General features: G+C 31.2%; 1 long non-coding RNA gene across 1 annotated transcript; it reads right to left on the bottom strand.

Moving 5' to 3' along the window:
• Positions 1 to 8,347: 8,347 nt before the first annotated feature.
• LOC129001742 (uncharacterized) lies at positions 8,348 to 10,632 on the bottom strand. Its single transcript, XR_008491487.1, has 3 exons — positions 10,622 to 10,632; positions 8,888 to 8,997; positions 8,348 to 8,497 (listed from the first exon to the last, which is right to left on the bottom strand). It is a non-coding gene; the product is annotated as an uncharacterized LOC129001742 (long non-coding RNA).
• Positions 10,633 to 11,005: the final 373 nt, after the last annotated feature.

The raw sequence follows: 11,005 nt of genomic DNA, 5'->3' as shown, positions 1-11,005 counted from the left end.
AAATAACGAACAAAAACCAACCATTGAAAGAGAACATAATTTAATTTGGATTCACTTACTTTATTAAGTCGTATTCTTAATTATGAATTTAAGATCTTGCACCATAACAATATTTATTGTAAAATTGATACCTTTAAGAGTTTTCTGTGGAATAATAGCATTCCATCATGAAGAGCATCCGGAACATAATTAGGTTTAGTCCCAGGAGTTCTTGATTAAATTAACGGCGACTCTCTACAGGTAAGGCCTTGATAAATGAATGCTTAAAAAAATGTTTTTAAATATCTCTAGTATATTTTAACACTTTATTGTGTTATTTTTAATAATATTTCTTTTTGTGTTTAATTATGTTCCCTCACGACTGCACATTAAATTTGGAACCCATATAGATACAAAAAGAAAAATTGCATTGATCAATAAAGTTCAATAAAGACTTCAGACAAGAGTGTCTATATAAATAACACGTATTCAATTTGACATGGGGACTAAAAAGCTATAGTGGTTTTAATTTTCACTTAAGATAGAACAATTTAAGACTAAATTTCCGTTATTGAGCTCTAAAGTATTTTTTTTATGCAAGTGTTATATTTTTTTAATTTCACGATTATTTCAATCTACGTACAATATAGGCTATACACTTCATAAGACTATTGCCAATGTGGTAATTTTTTAAATGTAACTGATGTATATTTTAGTTGTGATGAATCGTAGTAATAACAAAACATAGTATTAATAGATTGAATGCACATGACCAATTCCATTGAAACGATTTCATTAGTATTAAGAAAAATCTTTAAAAACATAATTTGAGGAGAAAAATTATCATTATTTTTTACTTTATCTCAACAACTAAAATGCATTTGTTAATTTATATAATTGGTGATTTGTAAAGATTATTGTGTCAGATTATGTCGTAGTAAATTCAAGTTTTATGCAACAGCAATGAAATAAAACCCAATAATAACTACATTAACTGGCGAGTCTCCAACAACCAATGTCCTAAAGATAATTTCAACGATATATTGCCTTCATTTGATGATAATTACCTAATGTAAACGTAATTATGACCATAAATACTTCATTGGTAGATTTATTAACAGTGATTCGCATGCAATGCACTCTAAAGTATGATTGAAATAAGGTAATTTATGTTCCACAGAATAATTGTCGATAATTTTTACCAGTTGTAACTGTGATGGAGCAAGATCTATCTTAATTATGTAAGGATTTTGTATTAAAATCGCTGCCATTCAATGATAAGGCTTACATCTTAAAAAAGGAAATTTAATATAATTTAGTAAAGACCACTTAAACCACAATCGTGTTTAAGTTGAAGACATACAAATAAAAACACTCATAATTCACCAAAATATTCAGTAAACATAATCTTATTTTGTAAAAACAAATTAACGAAATTCAGTAAACAAGAAAATAAACATGTTAGATACCGAAGGAACATTTTCGGTAGGACTTAATGGGTACACCTAGGAAAGGTTTCTAAAGAGTACAAACATTTTAAATGTCAACTTGGTTAATACAATAAGTACTACCACTAGTTAGTACCTTTCTGTTCCCAAACATGAAAACAAAAATAAAAAGGAGATTTTTAACCGTAAAAACTCTTAACTTCAGTTTAGTTCGTACAAATGTGGTGTACTAATTGTAATCTGTTTTCAAAATTAAAAGTGAGCTTAACAATTTGAATAAACTAGGTTATTAAACAATAAAAAAAATAATAATGCCAAGAAATTCAATTTTATTGAATAAAAAACGTTAAAATTAAAATTTAATGAAATTTAAGTTTGATAAAATTTTTTCAAAATTTTTTTATAATCTCTATTTATGTTTCTATAATAAAACACTTATGTAAACACTTTTTCAATCGTGTTAATTAATTAGTCTGTTTATAGGCTGTTTGCCGTGTGAAAATCATCAAATGAAGTCAAGATGATAATCAAACGCTCAAGACAACCGTCCAAATTTTTGTGGAGGACTATTTTAAACGTCGATTGCCCAAAAAGTAAAATTTGTAAATAATAACGTAAGTTTTTTTAAAACATTTCAAGAATTCAAAGAGTGTTTTGTAGCTAATGTACAGTCTTTACTGAATTGTTATGAATCATGTTTTCCGTTGTAAGGCTCTGTCAGTAAAGCTGTGTGACTAAAAAATTCTTCAATGACACTAATACTGATAAAAAATGAAACTCAATTTCTTACTATAATACAATATATTAGATAATTAGTGGGCTAATACAGCTAGACTAGGAACAATAAAATATGTTTCCATAACTAGAACGAAAATCCTGACTTATAGGCTTAAGTTTACAGTACATTTCAAATTCATATAAGTCAATAATTGTAATGAGTTTTTCAAAATGTATTTGTCCCAGGCGAGTTCGTGGAATTCATTATTATATCATTATTATTATTAAATATGCGATAAGTAAATATAACATTATTTACAATTGAAATCCCGAATAATATTAGGTATTTGAAATGTTAAGAACTTTGGATCTAAATGGTTCCATTTCCTGATCCGGAGAAAGTATTCCGTTTTATATTCACACCACATCTCAGTGGTCACATAAAGACTTTATTTGTCACACTTGCTGCCTTGGCTATGCTTCGCAGTGAAAGTTTTTCCCTAACCCTACAGGGAAGAGGTAAATTTAGTTTGTTGCAATTTTTAAAAGTTGTAAGTATATTAGTATTAGTAGTATTAGTATACGAAAAACGGAAGCAGATATCACAGTAGACGACTAATAAGTTTTCAAACTTAGTTCTAAATAACGACAGAAAGAATGAAATGTTATCGTAAATGGTTCAGAAAATCATGATTATCACAGCAAATTTTAAAATGAGTGACTTCAAGGGTGAACAGCCATCCCTACTACATTCCTTTGGGTTTGAAAGAACGTAAGGTTGAAGGCTAAAAATTATTTACTTTCAGCACTAGTAAATAGACAATGATGTATATTGTTTTCTTTACAACCAATACAGAGGTCAAATGTAAATATTTCACTACAGTCCAGACCTATAATTTTAATAAAAAAATAATTTTAAACTTGTTAACATACTACATGAAAAAAAAGGCTTTAGAATTTTAATCCCACATGTTTTGACATGTGTATCAAGAGATTGCTGTGTTTGCAACATTGGACTTTCAATCGTAATCCGTTGTAAATTATTTTGTTACATATTTGAAATGAATCATCTACAACAAACCACTGCGATATATGTGTGGCCTACTTGCATAACATTGTTTGCAGCTGAGAAGGTATTGTTGTACAAACACACGGTTGTGAATGTGTTTGGAGAATAAACCTGCAATGTTTGAGTCTTCCAATAAGGCAGCGAGTAATAAGGTTGATAGCAATACAAGATATATATTTTGTAAAATAATCTTACCACTTATAGATTTAAGTATAGATGCGAATGGAGACTTAAAGAGGTGGTGGCTACTATTACTGAATTGAAAATTAAGACTCCCAAGTCAGGTTATAGAATGAATATTATCAAAAAAAGAAATAAATATAAGGCTATTTAGAAGGTGGACGATGGGGTTTCAAAATGGCGATTGAGCCGAACAAAGTCGTAGGAAGAAGGGCTCTAGTAGTTGTAACTAATAGCAAATTAAAAATAGGAAAAATAAACAGCTTCTCCCTAACCTATGAATTGAATTGTGTTTGGTTTTGTGTGCCTTGCCTTGTTATTTAATATTAAAGTTTTCTTTGCTCGATATAGAAAACTGTTTTGGCTAAGAATATTAAACAATTCCAACATGCATGCATTATATTTTTATGACGATTAAAAAATACTATTTTAATTCATTGCTATTATTCTGCATACTATAAAGTAAATCTCTAGCGAGTAAGATTATAGTAGTTTCTTGAATCAAAGGCATGCTTTATTGAGAAAAAATATCAAATAGTTTGATAAATTGTGTGTATTATTATTTTTTTCTATATAAAACTGAATTGGCTTTAAAGTGATGTCAGCAATTAATTTGAAAAAAAACTTGGAAATGATTAAAAACACTGAACAAAATCTTAAACGTTAAGTATTAAAGAGCTTATATTTGTTTTAATAGGATTTAATACAGGCTAATTTTAAATTTTGTTTAAAAAAAAATATTAGATTAATGTTTTAAATCGCCCTTTTTACTGTAAGTAGTTAAATACATTTTGATGTATCAAAGACGGGAATGACATAAGTTAAATTTGAAAAGTTTGCTTAAGGATTTCCATTTAGTTCTAAAAGTTCAAAGCAATGTTAAAGGTTAATTTTGATTACAGAAAAGTTTGATTTGCAGGTAAAAAAGTATCTTTTTCCTATCAAAGGCAGACAAATAATGTATTTTTATTGAACAAATTGAGTAATTGAGCACTTTTTAGTAGATATCTACGTTACATTTTACTTCGCTAGTCGTTTTACATAATTATATTTCACCAAGTTTTAATATAAATCAATGAGAAAACAAAGATAAAATAACAGTTTTTATTACTTATAAATTTACAGAACAAATAATGAGTAGAGATATAATGTTTGCACATAGACATACACAACTTTTAGCTTACTTCTATATTGCTAATTTATAAATACAAAGTACACCAATATTATAATAGCTTTTTACTCGTATTGAACATTTTTATTCATATTCAAACTAACGTTCATAAACAGTAGTAAAATGAAGCTAATAACAAGCACAGACAATGACATTTTCAACGTTTAGGTTTGTTTTGCTGACATTTACTTGTGGTTTACCCATTAGACGTAGTGGACGAACGACAACGATATGTCAAAGAGGGATTTATACAAGTGTGAAGTTTCCTTGTAAGCGCTTTATTTATTTTACGTATTTTCATCGAAATCATTTTTATTACTTTAATATAAATATTTTAGTAAACTAGGAACAATTTTTGTAGGGTAAGATGTATTTGAAAATCAAAAAGTAATTTTTAGCTCTAATTCTTCCTCTAGAATTTTTTGTATTTTTCTTGTTTCCCGTCCAATCCAATCAACCTTTTCACATCATGACTGACTGAGGCTGATGACCTCGATCATTGGGATTTCAATATCATGTGAACCCGAATAAAGAAACAGGGGATCTAAGTAACTAAGCTTACTGTCTTTCAACCACCCTTCCCTCACTAAACTTATATTAATATAAGGGACTAATCACGTCCCAGTTGCGTTTCCATCTCATAACAATGATAACAACAACTATACAAATAAAAGCTTCTTTTCTACTAGCAAACTTGTTTATAAATATGAAACTGTATGCAGCAAGATATTGAGATAAAATTTATATTCAAAAAGCATCATCTCGGTCACATAGTAACTTTATTAGTCGTGCTCGTGGAATCTTTCACATCCATGGCGAATATTAAGCCAGCAGTGTATGTTGTTTGTTTGATTGTTGTGACTGAAATAGTTGTGTGCCAATAATATGCTTATTACTTAAAAGTTCCAAGTAAAACATAAAAATATATTCATTCAAAGTCAACAAAATATATTAGTATCGCATAAAATTGACTATGAGCTACTTAATTTTACCTTATGTCCAAAGGGAAATACCTTTTTTAAATTTAACATTCATACTCTTAACATGTCTCATATTATGTTTGGTTTCAAGCGTATCGGTTCTTATGAGGGTGTTCACAACTGATCGAGGCAGTACAGAATGTTTCATGTAGATATTTGGTTGGCTGACAAGAATCAGGTCGTACTTAATATCTAAGAAGTACTTATATGTATAATCAACTGATGGTGTTTTAATATAATTTATTTGTTCGAATTCGGATTTATATATCCAATTTATTCAGCATACTGTAATATGTGTTGAAATGTTTCCAAACAAAACCATTTAAAGCCAGAAAAATTGATTTAATTTTAAAACATAACGAATCTCGCTCTGGCAATTAATACGCTGGACAGTAGCAAGGCAGCTGGACAGGAGGATAATCTTATTTCTGGTCGCAAATTAACTTCCGGCAAGACGGGATTTACGGACCTCGATAATACTGTCAAAGTATTCATATTAAATTTATTACTGTGTCGTCCAGTTGGGTTTTCAATAGATAAAATTATTACATGGATTAGAAAAAGGGTATTTTTACTCTGAAGAGACATTGATTAAGCCAAAGTTGGACTTCAAACCATCAGTTGAACGCTTTATGAAAGAAAATTACGTAATTATATACCAACGTAAAACAAACTACGTGGCCAAAACATGATAGATTATATACTTGGTTACTCAATTGTTTAACCAAATTCTAGTAACATTGATCACGATTCAGCAGTCAGAAATTACAACATTTAATCATGTTTATCTTAGATATGTCTACTATAATATGTTCATGCTTTCCTATTATTGTCGTTTTGATCAATATTGAAACTAATATCTAAACTACCAGCAATATGTGTGTGGCCTACTTGCATAACATTGTTTGTAGCTGAGAAGTGTTTGTTGTACAAACACATGGTTGTGTATGTGTTTGTATAACAAACCTGCTATGTTTGACTGTGCCACTAATACAGCTGCTAGTTATTAATCTAGATTTTCATTTGTGCTACACGTTAAAGGTACTTTGACATTATTTATAATCTAATTTTAACCAATATATGTTATTAAAAGTATATTTTAATTGTTGTTCGTTGTATTAGCTTACAGTAGATTGTCTTCAATTCAATTCCACAATGTACCCTAGTGAAAAAAATCCAGTTACTGGCCAGGTTCTGGCCCAGGTTCCAGAATTGGCAGGAACCTGGGCCAGAACCAGAACCTGGCCAGTACTGTTCCAGAACCTGGCCAGTACTGTTCCAGAACCTGGCCAGTACTGTTCCAGAACCTGGCCAGTACTGTTCCAGAACCTGGCCAGTACTGTTTCAGAACCTGGCCAGTACTGTTCCAGATCCTGGCCAGTACTGTTCCAGAACCTGGCCAGTACTGGTCCAGAACCTGGCCAGTACTAGTCCAGAACCTGGCCAGTACTGTTCCAGAACCTGGCCAGTACTGTTCCAGAACCTGGCCAGTACTGTTCCAGAACCTGACCAGTATCAATCTAGAGCCTGGTTAGTACTGTTCCAGAACCTGGCCAGTACTGTTCCAGAACCTGGCCATTACTGGTCCAGAACCTGGCCAGTACTGGTCCATAACCTGGCCAGTACTGTTCCAGAACCTGGCCAGTACTGTTCCAGAACCTGGCCAGTACTGGTCCAGAACCTGGCCAGTACTGGTCCAGTACCAATCTAGAGCCTGGTTAGTACTGTTCCAGAATGTATTGGTTGTTTGAGCTTGCGAAGACAACACACTTTTACATGAGAATGATGTGAAAAAAACATAATTGTGTTAGTATTTTATCACGTCTTTCACATTTTCTCAAATTAAAATACAGTAACGTTTTTGTATCCATAGTTTTTTGTATTTTACGTGAATAAGTCTTTAAATAAATTTACCTTTTTACATGAGGGAAAGGAATTTATCGATGGGTTTTCCAAAAAATAAAATCTGTATGCTGATATTTTTACGTTATGGGTACATGACGATTGTTTATGTTATTTCCATTTATATAACTCTTTTGTAGAAAATGATTGTAAAGGGTCACTCTTGCCTTACACTTTCCAATCAGACAAATACTGCCATTATCTTATCACAATTTCCACTCTTTTCTACTTACTGAAGTCAATGGTAAGACTCATTAACTTTATATAGGCCTAAACCATGGTTATTGATATGAGCATGTTTACTTCTTACTGAAATGGTTGAGGACCCCATAATTCTGCATTTTATGTAAGATTAGGTACTCAATTACAATAGACACTGTTATAATAAAAAAAAACTTATTTGTTATTTCCGTGCTATTCAAACCGTCAAACGAAATTAAAATAACCAAATATATATTAGTCTTAATATTAACAAGAATCTCAATCATACCTATTATCAGACAATTTTACGGATTGTTACACAATTTGTAATTAAGGTTAACTAACTTTTTAAAATATAACAATATTGATTGTTAAATTAACAAATTTCTATTGAAACTGTTGGTAAAGATGGCTTTAGGCCAGCATTTTAGGGATTTTTATATAGGCCTATACATTTTAGGCCTACCTTAGTGACAATTCAAAAGACAATGCACGATTTAACATAGGATTATTAGGTCTGCTAGCTCCTTTGTTGGTAAAAGAATTATTGTTTGTGAATTTTCTTCTATTTTAGTCAGCAAGGTAATACTGCTGTTAAATTGATCATCCATTACGAAATCTTTAATTTTGTTAATGTTTTTCTATATTTGAAAAGTTATCTCACTAGCAAATGTGTAGGCCTTAATCAATAATCAGCATTACACTCCAACATGTATGTATTTAAAAATATTACATTAGATCTTTGCACTTATAAATGATAATGAATTTTAAATACATAAAGATTATCTAAAGATTGAGTCCATGAGCCATTTATGGGATGCAGTCTTCGTCCTCCTCAGTCGTTTCTCTCCTGAAAAAAAGTAACATTATATTATTAACATTGAATATATTCAACTGGTATTGGATGTAAATTTTTAAGAGATCACTCATAAACAGATGTCTTATTCTAAAGCACAATCACCTGGCTTCTTTCAATTTACTGAGCCTTTTTTTGCCATTAACTCCTTAAACATATCATTTTGCTTTGGTTGAGAAAATGTTGCAGTTTCAAAAACAAAAAAAGTGTTGGTTTTAATTTGTTTGTCTATATTAGTTTTGATATCTTAGAGGGATTGGCTATGTGCAAATAAATCAGGCATCAACTCTGTAAGGCAAAATGAAACATTTAGGCTAAGTTTTTACATTTTGCTTTGATGGTCACTGACATCATCTATTAATCAATCATTTGGTATCAAATTACCTTGCTTCCTACTTGCTAACAATTTGATTTCTTGACGGTCTTAGCCAATCTTTTATCACCGTCTCGATGTCTTTTTCTTTGGCCTCTGGAAACTGGTTGAAAAACAGCTTCTGTAAGAAATAACAAGAAGTTTGCTATTATTAAGTAGGCTATGTAGCACTAGTAATGTGTCAAAATCTAATCTCAAAACCACCAAAACTTTGAAAAAGGTTTCAGCTTGAAAAAAGGTTCTATCAGCAAGTTTCTAGATTCAAAACTTTAAATGGGGGAAGACAGACAAAAAGAAATTAAACCTTTGACAAGAACTTAATGCAAATGTTTTTTAACTTTAACTTTTTGCAATCTCATGTAACGACAATTTGACGTTGGGAATAAATAAATTTGATTGAATCAAAATCAGCATAATATATTTCTCAATGCTGTAAAAGGGTCTAAAAATCAACCATAATAAAGCTTTCCCAGATCTACTCAATGCTTAAATAGGGTACAGTACACAAAACTCGGCATGGTACAATAAGGCGCTTCGACAAGCATAACCCACGCACATAAAATGTGCCGCAGCGGGTCTGCCTCCGATTCCCATTCAATTATCACAAATTTCAAAAGTATAAATACAATAACCAAGCTATGTAGGGCCTACATAAATTTATTAACAACATAAAATTTGTTCTAGCCTAAGTACTTTCAGTTAAGAAGTAAACAGGCCTAGAAAAATCCATACCGCTGGAGAAACGTAACGGATTTTGACGCAAATTGGTTAGCTAGAACTTAACATTAACTTATACTTAACATACCGTAATGAATAAATTATTGGTAAGTTAAGCCTATCAGTCGAGAAAAATGTAACCAATAACTTACTTATCCTATAAAATATGTAATAGGCCTCGTCCATAGCGTGACAATAAATACGGTAACAAATTAAGTTATTCTAGCCTAGATAGGAATTGGTCAAACAAATACGTTAGATAGGAGTACATTTTCGGTTTGTTGGAAGTTATTTTTGGTAAGCTAATGCTCCCTAGCCTAAGTTTGATTTACTGCGCTTGGCTGGATTTTATTTTCATCCTACCTAGCAGTAGCCCAACTTATGCCTAAGGAATTTATTTTATGAAATCAACTATCCTTTATGGCATAAGAATTATTTAGGTAGGGCCTAACAATTGAGTTACGGTAGACTATTTAAGATAGTTAACTTGTAACCTAACTTTTAATCTAGGCTTTGACCAAGGCTGACTGCATAGGTTTAAGAAAATGATTGTAGTAACTTAAGTTAGGTATATTCCTATATAGCCTAGGTTATTAAAATTTGCAGATTTGAAACTGTGGCCAATGATTCACCTAAGTAAGGTTAAAAAGTTATATCGCATTAGGACATGCAGTAAAACGTTAGGACTCCGTTCAAGTAAAAACCGAACTTTCAAAGAAAGCCCCATCAAGGCTATAGGCCTACTAACAAATGCACTAAGATTAAACCCAATGCAACTTTGTTAGGTAGTGTACAAACTTATAACTGTAAGCCAAAGCCTGACTAACTCATTTTAGGTTAGTTTTCTATAAGTAAGTTAACTTTACCTACTTATTAACTACCGGTTTATAACTTAACCTAACTTTAATCAGTTTAAAGTAAGATTAGATGTTGCAGAATTTGTATTGAACCTAATTTTTGATGTGTAACTCACATGAAACTTATGAACTAAAGTAGGCCTAGGCCCAATGTTGTTTTGAATTCCTTACCTTGGTTTGGGCTTGGGAGACAGCCTCTTCAATAACGATATTCTTTGGTGAAAGAAAACTAAAAAATGAAGGTAAACTACCTAACAACATAAATCTTAGGCTACTAATATAATATTGATACGATTATACACTAATACATTTTAATTTTAAATGTAAAGGACTAAGTTATACTTTTGCAAAGTCGAGAGGTTGAGGTTAGGCACAACAGCCAAGCAAAGATGGCGACGCCGATCTTTTGACAGTTGGACAGTTGGAACAGAAAAACCAGTCCCCTCCACAGCCAACACGCGCATAGAGCCTGTCATTACCTCATTCTGGCGCAAAAATTCTTTTTTTAAATTGAAATCTTGCTAAATTTTTCTAAACAATAGTTAGTTATCTTAA

This window comes from Macrosteles quadrilineatus, unplaced genomic scaffold, assembly GCF_028750875.1.
Source record: "Macrosteles quadrilineatus isolate MER2022 unplaced genomic scaffold, UCM_ALF_1.0 Scaffold_8__2_contigs__length_117827958, whole genome shotgun sequence".
NCBI lineage: Eukaryota > Metazoa > Arthropoda > Insecta > Hemiptera > Cicadellidae > Macrosteles > Macrosteles quadrilineatus.
Note: the sequence above shows the minus strand (reverse complement) of the source record. Positions and strands in the feature narration are given on the sequence as shown.